This window comes from Oenanthe melanoleuca, chromosome 12 (genome assembly GCF_029582105.1).
Source record: "Oenanthe melanoleuca isolate GR-GAL-2019-014 chromosome 12, OMel1.0, whole genome shotgun sequence".
Taxonomy (NCBI): Eukaryota; Metazoa; Chordata; class Aves; order Passeriformes; family Muscicapidae; genus Oenanthe; species Oenanthe melanoleuca.
In genome coordinates, this window is record NC_079346.1 from 15002373 (window position 1) to 15020213 (window position 17841).

Here is a 17841-nt window from a genome sequence, read left to right on the forward strand (position 1 = left end):
CTCTCAATTTTGGAGTAAATTTCTTCAAATTAGACTCTCCAGCTACAAATTCACTATGATTTATATACATATTATAGCCTTTCCAAGATGATGTCAGACAAAACAAGTGAGGAACTTTGACATTACCTTGTAACTATCTTATTACCTTATAACTAACTTATTACCTTTGTAACTATCAAGTGAAATGTTCTGGAAAGAAGCTGGGCATCAAATGGGAGGAATTTGGCATTTCAGAATGGACTCTACAGCAATGTAACAGCTGGGTCACAGCCCAGCAATGCTGACACCCCCACTGCACACCAGGGTCTGGCACCTGCCGGGAGAAACATGCAGTTACCACAGCACCACCAAAACACTGCGAATTTCATCAGTGTTTTCAGCTAGAGCTGAATGAGATCATTTATGATGAAAACATGAGAGCAATTATACGTAACCTGTGCGAGTTAAAAAGTTATGACAAAGTATGAAGTATGGAGGTGTTTTCCTGGTTCTTACACTCCACACGTTCCTGCTCTGCAGCCCATCCCTAAAATATCTCATTTTAACACAAACGCTTACAGCAGCTGGAGAACGGCCGAGCCCCATCACTCGGAGCGGAGCACGGGCGGGGGGATCCCGGCTGGGACCCAAAAAACAAGCCAGGGAAAGGCTCCAACTGCGGGCACGCCAGGCAAGGAGCAGGTCTCTGAGTGACCACAGAGCTAAAGGGCTCGGCCCCGTTATAAAACAACACCCGAAGAATATTGTAACAAAAAACGCAATAAAGGCTGAGGACACCTGAGCGCAGCTCACTCCGAGCACCTCAAACCCGGCTCTCCGCTGTGTCCGGGTGTCCAGCGGACAAAACCTCGCAAAGCCCAGCCCGCCCCGGAGCGCAGCGAGCCTCGGGCGGGGCCCGGCGCGGGAGCGGGGACAGCAGCAGGGGACGGAGCCCGGGCAGGGACAGCCGCGCCTGGCACGGCGCTGCGGGGCTGGCAGGGCAGGGCAGGGCAGGGCAGGGCGGGGCGGCAGGAGCAGCAGCAGCAGCAGCAGCAGCAGCAGCAGCAGCAGCAGCAGCAGGTGAGCGCGGCCGCAGCTGCGCCCGGGGGCGGAGCGCAGCGCGGGGCGGGGAGCGCCGGGCCGGGCCGGGCCGCGCCGTGCCGGGCACACTCTGCTCCGTCCCGCCCCTCCGCCCGCACTCCTCCGCTCTCGCTCGCTGCTTCCCGGGACATTCACCGAAACTCGGCGGCGGCCGCGGCTCTGGACGGCTCCCCGGACGCGGTGAGTGCCCGTACCTGCCCCCGCCCGCCGGCTCCTGCCCCGCGTGGGGCGAAGGAGGAAGCGAGACGGGCTCCGGCTGCCTCTGGCCCGCCCGGCTTCCGCGGGGCGCCCGGCGGGCAGAGCCAGCGGGAGGGGGATTGGGGGTTCCCCGGGCTCAGCCGCCGTGCCCCGTGTGCCCCGGGGTGGGCGGGAGCGGCGGGGCCGTGCCCCCGGCCCGGGGCTGCTCCTCCGGAGCCTCCATGTTCCGCTGCAGGCAGCAGGGGCTGCGGCCCCGGCCCGGGACCGGCGGCTCCGGAGCGGGGCAGGGCTGCGGGGCCGCAGGGAGCGCGCTGTGCCCCGGGCGAGGGAGCGGCGACATCCCCGGCCGGTCCCTGGCAGGAACATGGGAGTTTCCTCCCGGCAGAAATGCCAACTTTGATACCACCAACTTTTCTTCCCACCCAGCCGCCCCGGCTCTCTGTTTCGGTCTACGTGCCACAGTGAGTTCGGGCAGATGAAATGCACAGTCTTTTAAATGGTCGGGTTTCCAGCTGAATGGCGACAGACAGTAAGAAATGAAGGAGCTGGAAGGAATGCCTGGTGCTTTTGTGTGCCTACATGCCGGGCGTGCATCTATTAAAAAACAATTTTCAGTTCATCGCTAGAGAATTCCCCGTTTGCATTAGGGCATGAAATATTAAAATAATTGGATTACAGCTTTCTGTGGTTACATCGCACATCTGTTTACTTGCGGGCCCTGACTGTTGCACCACTTCACTTCTGGATTGTCAGCGTAGCACAGAGCAGAGTGTAGATCTGGAGCAAGGAGATCTCACAGGAGGTTTATGTGCAAGGATGTGACATTGCCCTGTGTCCCATCCCTTGCTGCGTCCGAGGAGAGAACTGACTCTGCAGAACAGATAGGTGTGGGAGAACCATAGATCTTTACCTGGTTTTAGACACTCGTTCAAAGCCTGAACTGCAAATAATCAGTATCAAAATCCTTGATACACTTGCAGTGCGTTTAGTTACTTTTAAATCTTTTTTGCTCTGAACTCGTACAGTCTATTACAATGTAATAGCAAGTTAACTCTTCAGCTTCCTATCTGTCAAATGATGCCGTGCAACACCGTGCTAATCAAATAGGAAGCTATAACCAACAGATTTCTGAGCAAGAGCACTATGAAGAAGTGCTTCTTAAGTGGTTAAGCAATAATTCATAAGCTTTTTTTTTTAAGTGTATATGCAAGATTTCCTGTTTATTTCAGTTCCTGAAAGTGACTGTTAAAAATGAGCTGTTTGTCTTTGGACTGATAGATTTCAGTCACCCCAAGTCAATGCTGTGGGAACCTGCAAATACTGAGGAGAAAAGCAATCATAGGGCTGCAAATCATAGATTTATTTTTTAATGTTTCTCGTTCTTACCTTGGATTTCATAGTAAAATACAGGTGTGTGCTTTAATTTAAGAAGTTATTAAATGCTGGTGTTTTCAGTTTCTTTGACCCACATTGTTTTACTATGTTTTGTAAAATGGAATACATCCAAGTTCTGAGGACGTATGATATTCAGAATGAAGTGTGATACTTTTGGGACTTCAACAGCTAAAAAATTGAAAGAAGCAATAAGAGATTTCACTAGTTGTTACTCTTTGCCTGTACTGCTAAACACAAAAGAACTTAGGGGCAGCACAAAGGAATTAAGATTTGGAATCCTTCGAGATTTTCATCCTACATCTCATAATTCAGATTTAGGTATGAAGGAATTGCTGCCACTCAGTGGCTGATACAAACATACAGAAAAATATATTCATTTGCACAGATGTGATGTCTGTGTGGGTAATGAGAAAGTCACAAGGTGATTCTGCTCAGGCAATATGTGTGACTTAATTGATCAGGAAGATACTTGTATTGTTCTTGCCAGAAAACAGCTCATTGTTAAATTTTTTGCCATTTTGTGCTTCGTGAATTATAACCCACCTTTTCATTAGACATAATCATACAATAGGGTCATATGTTTTTTATTGAATGCAACAGTGAAATAGCATAATAATTTTTACTTTTGATCACACAGCATAGAAGAAAAGATACTCTGCACAGAATGAATTGTTTAGAAACTATTTCTACACTAAGAAACTTAAGGAATTTTCTAGGTACATTTCTTGAAAAGAAATCTTTGGAAGAATCTCTCAAAGAGAACTTGGCTAATTGATGCTGTATGGATGTAGGAAATAACAATAACTCTTGGAAAGATGCCATCTATTATTAAAGTAGCTGATTTCCTGGGAAAAACATAGAAGCTTTCAGGCCTCTGAGCTTATTTTGATGTCTAAAAGCCACAGTCATGACAATTAAAGTCCATTCAGATTAAGTCCATCTCTGGAAGTGTTCAGAGCCAGGCTGAACAGGACTTTGAGCAAGCTGCTCCAAGTGGAAGGTGTCCCTGCCCGTGGCAGGGGTGTGGAACTGGATGATCTCTAAGGTCCCTGCCAATCTAACCAGCCCATGATTCTGGTGAGTGCTTCAGGGCCTCAGAGTTTGAATCAACCATCCATTCTTGTTACCATGTGAAGAGATTCCCTCTCACCCTGCCTCTGTGCTGAGGCACAAATCTGCACTCTGCCCATCCATGGCTGGATCTCAGCTCTGGCTGCTGCTCCCAAAAAGAAGAGCCCCTTCCTCACCTCCCACTGCCCAGCTGTGCCTGAGGTGGGGCTGTGGCAGGTGTGGATGTGCCCAGTTCACTCAGGGCAGCTGATCCACAGGGAGCTGCAGTGCCCGAGCCCCAGGGTGGCTTGGGCAGTGTAAATATGTTTCAGGTGTTGGCCAGCCCTGAGGTATGTGTTCATTGACACAAGTATTTCAGTTCCCCAAAGCTAACTCAGGTGTGCCTCTTCCTGATGCAGTCCTAGTGCAATGTGTGCCTGTGGTCCACCATCCCCTTCACTGCATTTGCAAAGTGTGTACTTTTCCTCCATTCTTTCTGCAGTAGTTAAAAAAGAATAGGCTGGGGATTGAACTGTTAGTTGCACATGAGTCAGAGCTGAATGTGAAAGATGACAAGAAGGGATGGTGGAGTCTGGGGGCTGGCTAACTTCATTAGGAGCCAAATTCCTCTGTTAATCATCCACTGATGAGAAAGATTATGTGACTTTTTACTCTGGGGTTATCCTTGCATTGCAATGCAGCTTCTCTATTCTGCTTATGGTGTTCTGTCCAAAAGCTGCCTAAAAAGCACCAAAACAGTTTGCGTTCCAGTAGTTTTTAATTGCTGCTCTGTGACAGAACTTGTCATCTTCCCCTGAGTCTGCCTTTATCTCCATAATCCAAGTGCAGACTTTATTTCTGTAGAGCTCTGTGTGGAGTCAAAGGCCAAGAAGCAGGAGTAGGGAAAGGGGGAAAGCTGCACCCATTCAGAGCCATTTGGGTAGCACATGAAAAGTAATATTCTGCATCCGCTTGGCTGCACTTTGCAAAGATGCAATTAACAGAAGTGAGCCTGGGAGAGCTCTTTACAGCCTTGGTAAAATAATGCTGAAGTGCTCTGTGTTGTGCTCTCATTTCCAAGGCAGTTACTTCTACCCTAAAGAGTTTTTACACTTTCTTAAAGAGGCACTGCCTCTCCAAGCCAGAGCTACCCGACAGGTTTTTGTGGTATTTGAGTTCCTCAGCAGAAATCTGCTCCACAGGAAGCAATGTGCTGCCTCTAACTCTGCAGGACCACTAGGTTATCCATACTGCCTTTGTGCCTGGAGGCCTCACTGGTGTGCTGCTCCTGTGCCACAGACACCAGGAAAGGCAGAGAAATGAGAGGTCTGGCACACAGGAGTGCTGGGAACTGTGCAAATCTGACCTTGGCAAGAGTCATGCAGGGTTTATTTCTGGTCTGTTCTAGACTAGACTCTGTTATTGCACGTAACATGGCTGAATAGGATAGAAATCTAATGTGTATATCTGTGTGCTTCAAATAATTTTCTGTTAGCTTTTTTTTTTTTTTTTTATTAAATTTATGCAGGTGGAATATTATCTGTGCCTTTTGGTGACAGCAAGGTGCCCTGACATCCATGAAATTATGTTTTGAACCTTTTGCTTTTTTCTGATTGACAATAGAGCTGACAGTTTCTGACTAAAAGACAGAAGTGATGCAGCACAGATTTATATCAATAGCTGCAAATCCAAGAGGCAGGCCATAAAATAAATTCTTTGCAAATACTGCTCAAGCCAAGAAAGTGCATAAAACCACAGAATACTTTTTATGGTATCCTCTTACTGAAATTAATGTGTTTTCTGGTAATTGCTTTGCCATTGAGTGCAGTGCTCTATCTGGAAAAGTTTATTTGAGGATACTTAAGCATAGTTGGTATTCATATGATAATAATCACCATCCATAAAGTCTGGGAATGACTATCACAGATAACTTCATGGCACTGATCCACATTGAGCTTTTAGCCTTGGATGATACTTGTCTGACTGCTGAGGGAGGAGGGGGTGTGAGATTAAATCTCCAATTTAATCAGGCAACTATCAAACTTAAAAAAAAAAAAAAAAAGGCAGCAGTACCTCTCTATGCCTCAGAACAGGTTTTTCTGAATTCCAAGGTGCTACCTGCTTTTGAGAACAAAGCAGATTGTAATGTTTATACATATCCTGCTATTCCATGTACTTTTGCTTAGAGCTGTGAGCAGGCTATGGTTTTACTTGGTTGAGATGTGACCAAGTGGTTTCCCTGTTTCCCATTGGAAGTGGAGTCAGGAGAGCTCCTTGGAGACTGAATAATAGGGCAGGGTGTCATTGCTTTGGACACTCTGTGGCAAAGGAAGCCTCCTAAAACAGGCTCTTCCCAGACCCCTTAATGAGGGTGCCCCTCTTTTCTGGAGTTCTTTCCTCTCCAGAGGGCTCACAGGAATTGTCTGAATTAGTATCTTGTTTCTCATCTCGTGGATGGCTGAAAATCTCTCAAATGTCGTGTACATTTGCACATGAGTGGCTTTGATTTGCATTTCATTTATTCCTTTGCAGTCTCATAAATTATTTAGGTATTTACAGACTTGGTTTAATCCTGGCTGCCTGCTATCTATACAGCACATCTTGAAAGATATGCATTAAATCTAAACTTCTGCTTGTTTTCCCACACCCCTGAGCTATCAAGTAATTCATGCTGCTGATCTGGAGCTAGAAGCCCAGACCTGTGTTGGTTTAGCCTCGTTGTTTATTTTGTAATAAATTTGTACTGATGAGATGACAAAGAGAAAACTACATTGCTGTTTAGCACTCAAGTGTTGGGCTACTCTCTGAATGTTTGATTTTATTTACTCCTATCCCCATCAACACCTATTAATTGAGATATAATTAAATCTTTGTATACTTGACTCTATCATATTATCTGGTTTCTGGAGGAAATGCAGCTTGAGCTTTGTCATGACTTTTCTGCCAAAGGAACTCTTGAAATCTGAGTGTTTGCCGGGATCAGTTTGCTCCTCATCATTTCAAGGATATTTAATTTACTTCAGTGCATTGAATGTATCAATATTCACTAGCTTAAGGAAGGGTTGTTTTTTTTTTATGGTACCAGGGTTTTCTTTCTGATAGTAAAGCTTTTATTTTTTTTCAAGATTTAGATGCTTGGACATGTGGATAGATATTTGAAAAGATGATCAAAACTGTCTTAACAGCCAAACTTGAGGTTAAGCTTGGCTTCTGAAGTCTTTGTGTGGGAAATTCTGAGTACAAAGGTAGTGAAGCAATTGCTAACACGTTGTGTGATGTCTGAACTATACTTTTCTAGTAGACTTTATTTGATTCTCTCTTGAACAAAAGGGAGATCTTGTATTTCTTAAAAGAAGCAGTTGCTCCTTTTTGTTCAGGAAGTCCTGTGTGCAGAAGTTTGGTAGGAAGATATGGTCCAGCCAATAACAAGGAGTGTTCATCATGTGCTTTAACTTGTGTTTTCATGAAAAAGTGTTCTCAAGATAAAGAGACATAGTGTAATAACATTGAAAGACTGTCATGTTTGAAATATGACAGACTGCCCTGAAGGTTTTATCTCTTGATGTTTATGATGTTTTTTGGAATGCCTCTTGGTGACTGCACTTGCTGGTGTGACTTTGTAACCAAAATGGGTATTTTGTACCTCACTGATTTCATCAGGGCCTGTTGAGAAAAAACTATTTCACTTGCTAAGGAACGCAGTTGTGTCTGGATATTTTGCTGAAAATGTGAAAGTGAGATTTATTCTTGTCTATTTAAAAGAAACATTTAATGTACATTTCTGTAAGAATGAACACAGATGGCTGTCTTACATCAAGCAGGTGCAGTCAGATTCTATAATTTTGATAACGAACTCTTTCATTAGATCTGAAACCCTTAGTCAAACAAGTATCTCTGCAGGTGAAGGAGTAGATTTGACTGTAGATGCTTTCAGTATTGATGGATTTGGGGTTTTTTAAAGAGCGTTTTTAATAGCCTGTTTCCTGCATTTGCTGATCAATGATGATCACATTTCTTCCCATCCAGTGTGCTGGTCTGTAATGCTGTGCTCATGCTGAGCTGTGAATTGCTCAACAAGGGCTCAGCTGTTTCCTTAAGTGTCTGATGACTGTGGCCTTTGCTGAACTCAGCCTCACTAATGGCTTGGGGGTGCTGATTGCCAAATATCCAGAGCAGGTCAGCGTGTCAGGGAGCTGAACCCTCTCAGGTTACATTCGCTCGCATTCCTCGGTAGAGAGGTGACAGCTGCCATTTCTGTTTGACAAGTTTAGCTAAGAAGCAGCATCCCAGGAGCAAGAGCATCTTGCTCTGGACCTTGGCTTTGCCAGGTAACTTGAGAGCTAAATTTCAGTTTTGCAATGAACTGAGTGCAGTGAACCATGGCACTGGAACATGTCTTCTCCCATTCTCTCGGCTGAGGAGGAGATGCCAAGGTCCCCAGCTCCCTCATTCACTCAAACCTAGCTCAAGTCAGGGAAGGACAGGTTAAACCAGGGGTCAGCAGACAGCATTTGCCTAGAAAAAATCATATTGGAGAACTAGAGCAGGAGAAACAGCTTGAAGCAATGTTACAACTTTGGCAGGTATCATGGCCCCAGCTCTGCCCAGTGGAAGAAGCACCTCTTGTTGTGCAAGTCCAGTGAAGTCATTCCACTGGGGATTCCTCACCTTTACATTAACAGAAGAGGATTTTCATGAGGGAATATTGCCAGGTATTTTTTCCTGGTGCATTTTAATTTTTTTTAATAAAGGCCATTTGAAGAAGCATGTTATTTGGACAAAGAATTTATAGGTCTCTCATGGTTGTATGAGGTGCTTAGGATTTCTTTTCTTTTCTCTGGTTTTTTGGAGCCTTACAATGAGGGAATCTGCAATCGATTTGTACCTCTCAGCTCATCTGTAGTTGCAGAATATCTGTTCTGTTGCACATACACCTTAGAACATCCTAACTACTGAAGGTCCTCTGGAATCTGATTCTCCCCATTTATTTGGTCTCGTTTCACCAGAGGTTGATTTTTCTCCCCAGGAAGTCAGGGCTCACTCCCTCAACAGTCTCAGCTGTGATTTTTGCCTTCCCTGGTGAGGTTCCCCAGGGCTGCCTGTCTGCAGAGCAGCCAGTTCCAGGGAAGGGTGGGGTTTGTGGCACATGTGCAGGGTGCTGTCACTGCTGTCACTGCACCTGCACTGCAGGCTTGGTGTGCAGGCACCTCACATGGCTGACCTGGGGAAGCACTGTGGGTCCAAGTGTGGCTTCATTTTATCTCCAGTTAGAACAAGTTATGTCCCAAGTGGGTGAGAATGCTCTGTTTTTATGGGTTTTTATTCAGCAAGCCTTTCCACGTGGCTCTGTTTCCCAAAAGATGAAATTGTTGGATCTGCACCACAGACACCCCACGTGCCACTGAAGGGAATATGGAGTTTCTGGTAAGGGAGAGTGAGAATGCTGAAACTGCCATTTGGGCAGGAAGTTGATTGATTTCTGCTGTAAGGCAAGAGCAGGTGGGAAGGAGAAGTGCCATGAGTGTAGACATGGTTCTGGAGCATGGCAGGAGCAGCCAGCCCACAGTGGTGACAAATGCCAGGCTCTGAGATGCTGCTCATCCCTGTCACACCCTGTGCTACCAGCCCTGCTCCTGCTCCATCCTCAGGAGCTCCTCCCCAGAACTTCTGTAATACAACCCAAATGCTGTCACCAGGGCCAGGGTGGGGAGAGGAAGTGGAGCTCTGGTTTGTTGCTGTATCCTGGTTTTTGTTTCAGTTTAATTTGCAAGCTTGCTGATTTCTTGCAGTGCCACTAAGATTTTTCAGGCAACCCTATGGTGTTAATCTGTTCCAGTGTCTGCCAGATTGATTTTCTGACCTATTTTGGGTCTTGCAATTTGGAATTAATGTTGCTTTCCTTTTCCAGTGGGTGGCAGTTGAAGCAAAGAGAAATGTTCATTTGCTTGAAAGTTTATATAGATATGGATTTAAGGGGAAGAAGCCAAAATACGCCAGTTGTTCATTGCCTCTCCTTATGTTGAATTCTGTTCTTTTTGTCTTGCATCTTGCTGCTGGAGAAAAGAACAAAAGCCTCTTGTGGGCAAAATCCGCTTCTAGTTTCAATCTCCTACTTTTTGTATGTTGTTCTGTGCTCATTTCCTTATTCTCTTACCAGTTAATAACTGTGAACCCAATCTTTCCATCTCTAGAACTCTGCATTGCATAAGCCTCCTTTCAAAACTTTGAAGCAGGGAGCTGCTGACTTCTTGCAGCACTGTTCACCTTCCCAGAACTATATTTTGATTTTGAATGTGACATGTAATAGCATTTCTTTCTCCTTTTAAAAAGCTCATCTTGTCAAGGAGTCTTTAATACTGATTGTTTGAAATTTAATATGCATTTTACCTCTAATATCTGCACCCTTGCAGGGCCAAATTTTAAGCAAAAATTACTTTCATGCAGATTTCTTATATGGAGTTAGTGCATATCTTATTCACTGAATTCAAGCATATGTTTTGAAAGTAAGCAATACTTGGAATCCAGTGTGCTAGCACATAGTATATAGTTCTGAGTAAAACATTAGTATGTGTTTATGAGAATATAAATATATTTTAATGTGTAAAACACTGCTCTTCTAAGTACAGTAGAGATTAAGTTACATCTATTCTTCTAAAATTGTAAGAAGTGTGTGTATCAGTACTGAAATAAAATGTGAAGTTGGTAATTATTGTTGGATCAAGGAGCAGAATTTATTGTACTTTAAGAAGAACCAAATTTTACCTTTTTTTTTTTTTTTTTTTTTTTTTTTTTTTTTTTTTTTTTCCCAGAATACTTAAATAATGAAAAGACTTTTCCAGGATTTCCCAGTGATTTATTTTGGATAAATACTTAATGTAACATAAAAGGCAGGGGAAGTCTTTTCTTTTAGTGATTTTTTCTTTTTTTTTCCCCTGAGAATGAACCAGCCATTCATCTATAATGTGTGATTATTGTTAAATTAGCAAGTAATCCCCATCTTTTCCCTGAAGAAAATGAGCTCTTACATAGGTATATAATGACTGAGTCAGTTTATCATAGCTAAGTCTTGTCTAAGCATATGTGCCAGTCCACTTTAAGTCTGCTCTTAAATTGATGCAGTTAAATACAAAAGCTTGTGCAAACACAGTAATTCTGAATGTTTATAAACTGATTTGCTGCTTGTGTGGACACAAGTCCTGCTGCCTCTGTGGCTGATGGATGAAGCTTGCAAACTGATTCAGGACTCTAAATGGAAAAATATCCAGGAAGAAACCTTTCTTCCCCTTCTGGCCAAGTGAAATGACAAGAAATTAATTACCACAGCAGCGACAAGTTGAGCTTTGTCTGGTTGATAACAAAGCTGATTTTACTTAGCAGAGCTACTCTATGGCTGTAATAACCTTAAATGGAAATTTTTTAAGTAAAAAGTGCTCTGAAAGTCATGACATAGCATGATCTCAGTTTTGTCAAAGGGACACACACAAACAGAAAATGACTCCTTTGAAAGTCATGACTTGTTCTTTTTAATTTTCTTTTTTTTTTTCCTTTTTTTTTTTTTTTTTTTTTTTTTTTTTTTTGGTTATAAGACTGTATAATAACATCTGTGATGACTTTAATGCAAGTCAGTAGAAAAAAACCTCCCACATTTATTTTCAGTTTCTTTATCTGTCAGTTACTGGAATATTATTTGCTGGGAAATGATGCTTCTATAGACGGTGAGGAAGAGGCTTTAAATTATTTTAAAACATTTTGATACACACATCATGTGTGATGGCAGGCTTGAATTCTGGAGGGTTTTATACTTTCTTTAAGACTTCATTCAACTGGCAAATAAATCTTGTTTGGAGGGCTGTGGAAGGGTTTTAGCATTATTCCTATTCTAGGTTGCAAAAAACATCTCCTTGTATTATGGTTTGAGCATTTTTCTTTCTTTGCTTTTTTTTTTTTTTTTTTTTAATCAATCTGGTTTTCTTGTTTCTATTTCATTGTGCTTGCCAGTGAATAAAGCTGATCCTAGTACTAAAAAAGTTTTGTGTGAGTTTCAAACAGAAGGATATTTTCTTTGTTTGCTTTAAACAAACCATGTGGGTTACAGGGCTCTGTTTTGAATTAACCACTTAATGCTTCTCAGACACTGAGCATTCAAATACTTCAAAGGAAAGACAGCCATATCTAGTGTTTTATCCTCTCAAAAGCACAAAAAAGGATGCCAGACTCATGTAATTGAAAACTTTTGCTGTAGGCAAGGTGTCCCAGGCAGGCCAACGTGGAAGAATCTATCTCTGTTCTGCTCTGTTTAGTTTTGATTTGGTTAATAGGGTCACCCTGCTGCCTAATGGTAGATAACTTAAAACTTTGCCTGTTTATGTGTCTCTGATTTTGGTTTTATTCCTGTGGTCCTTTAGCTCTTATTTGGAGTTCTAGTGGGTGAAGTTGCAGTAAATGGAGAGCTGCATGCTTAGTGCTCTTCTGATCAGGGTCTTATTTTCCAAAGTCCACTTAATACCACTTTTTATTTGCTTAGCTATTCAATCTCCTAAAGTAATTTGTTAGGAAAGTTACAAAAACCCCACTTTGCAGTCCATCAGTGTCTGTACTGTGTAAGCCTTTTGAAGCCTGTGTATGAACACCCCAGTGTAGCTCTGTCAAGTCAAGAAGTTTGGGTAATTGTTTGCTTGCTGTGTGCCCAGACCATGGGTAGAGAAACTTGTGTTTGTTCATGGTTTTGGGGGTTTGGATGTTTGGTTGTGGTGGTTTGGTTTGTTTCAGGGTTTTTTGCCTGTTTTTCCTATTGCAGTAACCCAAGAGTGGGTGTCTGGCTGGGACATGATGAGGTAGATGTTCTGCCAACATCCTAGGGAAAAGCAAATACTCCTGAGACCTGTGAATTTTCCTGTGCATTCTTTGTGGCTTTATGATGATAAAGTTTCTAAGAGGTTTCTTTTCCTTGAAGTTAGTTTTTACATGTATAATTCACATATTTTGTGCCTGTGCAGGTATGTTACTAAGATGGGGGGAAAATGAGTGGAGTGACAGAGGGTTTTGTCCTCTGGGAGAAGAAGCTGAAAAGCTTTTTTGGCCCATTTCATCTTTCCAAAGATTCCAGCTGGACTCACTCAGTATCACTTGGAGCCATGTTCTTATATTGACTGCTACTCTGGAAGCACTTGCACAAAACCAGTCATACTGTCCTCACATTTATCTCAGATTGTGGTTGGCTGAGCTTGAAAACCTTCACACTCAACTGTACAGAATTTCTCATTTTGAATATTATGAGTGCTTGATCTGATAAATTGCTGGTAGGGCATGTTCTGGTTATCAGTGAGCAGAATCCTTTCCCATTGGAGACAAAGTGTGGTAAATGAACCAAATGGAAGATAGAAGCTGTGGGAAGCCCCTGTTGTGTGTTTGATGCAGCCATGAGCTGGAATCTCAGATTGTAGATCAGAGAATGGGAGATGTCCTTTAAACCTCTGGGGCTTTATACAAAGAAATTGCTTCAACTGTTGCAGCATTTTTATTTAATTTTTCTCAATATTCCCATGTTATGTAGAAGTAGCACTCTTGTAGTTTGTGTTCAGCTTGGCTTGGATGGCTGGAGGAGGAGTGGATTGGCTGAAGGACTTTGGCACCATTTTTCCATTCATTGCGTCTCCCCAAAAACTCAAACAAAAAGTACAATTGCTCTTTTCTTTTCAAATGTGTGACATCAGGTGTATATGGCATTCATCAATAATGAAAATGTTCAGCTGAGCAGTAATAACATCTACAAATAAATGCTAATGCAAACAAGTAATAAGTAATCCCTAGCAAGCCACATATTCAGAGGGAGTAGGCTGTTGGCTTCTGTTCTTTTAATGAAAATCCTGGAATCCAGAGGGTGATTGTCTCTGTGCCTTTCATAAACACATTTCTAAGCTCATACCCACACCATTTATATGTTGAAGTTGTCCAAATTCTGAATTGACCTTTTGGAGAGCAGGTTAGTGCTCTTTGTTTTCAGGTGTCAACAAATACCAAGCAATAAATAAAAATGTGAGCTTTTACTTTGAAACAGTTTTTAGATGTTTGGTTGTGTGTTCTAACAGTGCAGATCAAAACACTGCATTCTTTGTAAGTCAGTAGAAAGGGCTGAAGTGTAAAAGGGAGGTGGCCATGGGCTGTTTGAGGGATCTGCACTGGTGGGAGATGCCCAGGGGCCTGAGACTGCAGATGAATTTCATCCTGTTAGCTCCATCCAGTGCCAGCAGTGCTGGAGGAGCCCAGCAGGAAAAGAAAAATGCTGATTTACTTACTTCACAGCCCAAGAGCCAGAAACCTCTGTACTTCACCCTGCCCAGAGCTTTGCCTGCTGCAGAGACATCCAAGTTTATCTGCTGCTGTTAGACTTTGCTTTGTGACACATCCTCAAGTACTGCACAGCCCATCATATCAGGAAGAAATTGGATAGTGCCTGGAGTTACTTGGGCTCACCAGACTTTGAACACTGCCTGAGCAAAACCAGACTGAAAGCAGTACAACCAGTTTTCCTTTTGCTGTGTTTACAAAGATTTTGGTATGGCCATAATTTACCTGGCCTGATTGCACTGACATTGACAGAGAAATAAAGGAATTCCTGCATTCTTGCTTCACACTTGCAAGATTGTGCTTCAAGAATGAAATTTCCCTGATTTTAACCAGAAAACACATTCAATTAAAATGTTGATGAAGCTGATATTTTTTTCTTTCTGCTGCAATTATTCTAACCAGTGCCACTGCACCCTCATTAAGGGGTGTGGGCTATGAGTGTCCTCCCCAAAACACACTGAAAAAAGCCCCTGTCTTTTCTTGACAAAGTGTGAAAATAATAAAATGTAATTTTAATATTGCCTCAAGAAAGAGAGAAATCAATTTCAGACCTCAAATGCTGTACTTTAAAACACATTTTGGCATTCTGAGGATATCAGTCCTAGTAGAACATGTTTCAAAGAATTGAAACTCATCTTTCACTTTTTACTTTGTGTTCCTGTGCTCTCCTTTCTTTTCCCTGCTTTTTCTGTGCTTTGCTAAAAAGACAGATGCAGTTCAATACTTTTTTTTTTTTTCTAAAAGGCATGTTATACAAAGAAGTTCTGCAGTGAAACTTTTTACATCTTGAAACTCCAAAAAGCTTTGTTTTCCTGTTTCTCAGCTTGCTCTCTGCCTTGATCTTCGGTTCCTTTATTTTAGGATACATAAGTAGCAAACAGTCAAAAACTGATTTTAAGAAACTTTACTGGGTTACTTTAATTCTCCCCTCTTAGTTTAATCCTTCAAGAGACTAAGGGCAGTTCTGGTGCTCCTAGGAAACACTGAAGAGAGTCCATTTTTAAAACAAATAACCAATTCCAGGGGTAATTCTAGCAGGAAGCAGTGTACTGCAATTTAATGAATCTCTGAGATCAGTCCTTAAGTCATCTTCCTCAGTCCTTAATTTGTAATATGGAAAATGCTGGTTTTAGTTGTGTCCCAGGTTTGGAGAAAAACAAATTGATGGTCTCTGAAAGTGTGTACAGTGTTAGTATCTAGTTTATTTAGAAATGGATGGTAAAACTCTAGGGAAAAACATGTGATGTGGTAAAATATATTTGCCCAAAATTAAGTGTCTCAGTCATCTTGTAAGGGAATGGGAGTGTTTGGGGTTTTTTTCCCACTGTTTTTTATTCTGAGCAGAATCCAGTGTGCTGTCAAGTCCTCAGCAGTTTGCAATCAGATGTTCCCAGGATCTGTCACAGTAATTAATTTGTGTGACTCTCTTCAAAGGAGCAATTTAAAAGATTTTTTTTCCTGTTAATTGCTGAAGTTTGGTACTAACCTTCCCAGTGATTTGTTCAGGCAGTGCAGGGGGGTGGCACAGTGAGCTGGCATTCAGAAGTTGCTCACAGCTGGATGTTTTTCCCTTTCCAAATACTTTGTAAAGTCAACAGATGGGTGAAAACTCTAAAATTCAGAGCAACTGTACTGTGATCAAACAATTCTGCAAGTGTGTACTGAGTCTCTCACATTTCATGCTTGTTCTATTTAGTGAAATATTTTGAAAGAGCTGATATGACATTAGTGTGAAGTGTAAAGTTGTACAAATAAAGTCATGTAATCCTATAAAACCCCACCTCTGGAAATGCATTAAGGCATAGAAGTTTTGGTTCTTTTACAGTAGCTGGTTTGTGCTCCCTAGTTAGATTTTCCCATGTTTGAAAGGGTCTTTGTTACACTCCTTGGCTTGTCTCACCATTGATACACAGGTCTGAGGTTTTCATGTTCAGGGAAGATTTGGCAGCACTTACCATGCTGCTTCTAGTGAGTGCTGTCCTGGAAAATGTAACAGATTGGGTTTTATTCAGCTGGTGTATTTTGGACCTTTACTGTGTTCTCATTTATCTCTCACTCACAGAAACACTAAAATGGCAGCCATGTAATCTTTTTTAGATTGTAAACCTTTGTTATGGCTCCAGAGTTTGCTGCCTGATGCTCTGCTGTGTGCTTTGATCCTGGTTTTCTGGTTTGTGTTTTTGTTTGGTTTGGGTTTTTTTTTCCCCCTGATGCCTGTGGAAACATTCAAAGTCCTGATTATTTTCAGGGACTAATATAACTTCTTGTGGAATCATACTGAAAAAGGGCTTTGTTAGATTAGTGAAGCATTCACGGGCTTTACTTCATTTGCAGAGTTGGATTTTTTGCTAAATCCTAACTCTTGTCTGTGAGGGCACAGCTTTAATAATTTTACTTTCTGCCTCCAAGCTGGCTCTTTGTGAAGAAGGAAAAGATTCCTGGTGATGCTTCATCTGAAACATTCATCTGCTGGTTGTTCCTTGACTTGGTTCCTGTCGTTCATATTTCAGTTATTGTCTAAATTCAGGACATTCAGTTGTAATAAACTACAGTAAGAAGCTTTGTCTCCTTGTAGAGACCCACATGTAGTATTTAAAATAATTATTCTTGATTCAGTGTTAGTGCTCAAGAGAGTGAGGATGAAGCAGTTCCATTTGGCTGCTCTTCCATTTTCAGTGTGGAAAGCTTCTCTCTTGTGGCCCTGCCTGGTTTATCTGGAAAAGCAGGAAAAGTTTTCAGGCTACACAACTCATTTAGGTGGATTCTTAGTTTCAGTGGCTGCCTGTAATTTCCTTGGTCCTAAAGGACTTGGTCACTGTGGCTTAGATTTACCACAACCTGGTCTTAGAAGCTGTAGGTTACCTAGAAGAAAAGTCATCTGTCTAGGAAGATACTACCAAAGAAAATTCAGGAAAAGGGATTAGCGGTGAGTCTGCAAAATATTTCTTTTGTTTTTTATTGTTTGAGGTAATAGAGTTTAACTCAGAGTGAATTTTTTGTGGTTAGGCTGTACTAAAAACAGGTAGGAAGCACAGACTGTTGTGCTGGGCTGCCTAAGAAAGACAAACTTGGTGACTTTTTGAGTTAGTGCATTACTCATAGTGAATACCTTGTGTATTCAAGGAAAAAGTCCCAGCTACTCCCCCGATGATGTGACTGGTTCTGTCCTGCCTAAGAGTGGCTACAGCCCCTATCCAAGAAGCTTAGAAGGCAGAGTGAAATCTTTGCCAAGTATGAAAGACAGGTATGACAGGCAAGTACTCTTGGCAGGCAATTTGGTTTATTATGCAGCTATTTGAAGGGGCAGGCTGCCAGCTTTCCACGTTAAAGGGAAGATAATTGCCTAACAAGGTCACTGGGAACAAGGAATACAACAAGAAATGTTGTCCTGTCCCTTGGTAGAACAGATCATTTTATTTCATTGCATGCTGGAAGGACCTGTGGGGCTTAAATCATGCCAGTTCCAGACACTGTATTGGACCATGCCTCCCACTGCCAGCCAGAAAAATGAGTTTATGAAATGCTGGAAGGTGCCCAAATGAAAATATGCAAACTTGAACTGAGGCAGACTGTAGTAATATAGTACCTTCCTTAAATGTGTAAATAGAGGAGGAAGGTGGGGGATTTTTGTTCTTTTTAGTAGGAATTGTGTCCTATTTTGGAGGGAGTTTAGTGACACAAATTTTTTCTGAAACAAAGAGTCAGAAATTTTCTTGTTCACTATGTTTGTGATTAGAATAAGTCAAAAAATTTTCAGGGTAATTTCACAGT

At 42.2% G+C, this 17841-nt stretch overlaps 1 protein-coding gene across 4 annotated transcripts in view; it reads left to right on the forward strand.

Annotated features, from left to right (window-relative positions):
- Nucleotides 1–1094: 1094 nt before the first annotated feature.
- Nucleotides 1095–17841, forward strand: part of PRKCD (protein kinase C delta) — a 59209-nt gene continuing 42462 nt past the window's right edge. Inside the window, exon 1 of one of the 4 annotated variants that reach the window (XM_056501897.1) lies at nucleotides 1095–1260. The gene's annotated coding sequence lies outside the window, so the exon portion shown is untranslated. The remainder of the gene's footprint in view (nucleotides 1261–17841) is intronic. The other 3 variants (XM_056501899.1, XM_056501900.1, XM_056501898.1) reach the window with 3 other exon arrangements.